Source organism: Pogona vitticeps, chromosome 2 (assembly GCF_051106095.1).
Source record: "Pogona vitticeps strain Pit_001003342236 chromosome 2, PviZW2.1, whole genome shotgun sequence".
Lineage (NCBI taxonomy): Eukaryota > Metazoa > Chordata > Lepidosauria > Squamata > Agamidae > Pogona > Pogona vitticeps.
Genome location: NC_135784.1, coordinates 29449546 through 29450449, shown reverse-complemented (window position 1 = coordinate 29450449; position 904 = coordinate 29449546).

The window sequence follows — 904 nt, the reverse complement described above, 5'->3', positions numbered from 1 at the left end:
TTTTTTAAAAGAAGCAGGTTCAGTTTCTGCGTTCCTTCAGTTGCTCTCAAAGCAGTCTGAATAATTGGAATCAATTTTCTAGATTGGGAGTGAATTCTAGGTGGATTTGAACCACAAATCTTTCGTCCTTGAAATAAAGCTCCGGAACGACAGACCCCCAACTTTGATCCGTCTTAAATTATATTTGTAATTTCACCTGTGCTCCAGAGGGTCCCGATGGAACTGGGCTGAGATTGTCTTGAGATCAGATGGTGTCATCACTGTAAGGGGTTAAGGTATAGAACTAAACCAGACCATTAACGGCCTTCCTCTCTTTTGATGTTAGCCTATCATTACCTTGGTAGGGGTTGCAATCTGCTCAGCTGTGCAAGTCTTTTACTGCTGCTATGAGGTCTCTACTTTGTAAGGAATGGCTTAGGCTGAGTCGTCTTCATTATTTCTCTTGTTGCGATTGTTCTCAAGCTGTCTAAAGACTTGGCTTAAGTATTCCTTCTGCCTCATTGGGCATGTCCTATTCTTTAAATAAAATAAAACCTTCTCCACACCTGGTGTGTTTATTGTGAGTGTCCTTTGAAGAGCTGGTCCTACACCTTCACTCTGGTAGGCTAGAAAGTGAAATTAGTCTTTCTGTTCTGCAAAGCCGATTTCAGCTCTGGGAGCCCAAGTAGCTTGGCAGGGCTGACTCCTCTCACGGCGCAATAGTTAAACCGCTGCACTGCAGCCAAAACTGTGCTCATGACTTGGGGTTCAATCCCAGGTAGCCGGCTCAAGGTTGACTCAGCCTTCTATCCTTCCGAGGTCAGTAAAATGAGTACCCAGATCACTGGGGGGGGGGCAATGTGGAGCCTGGATAATTAACTTGTAAACCGGCCAGCAAGTGCTTGAAGCGCTATGGGGTGGTATA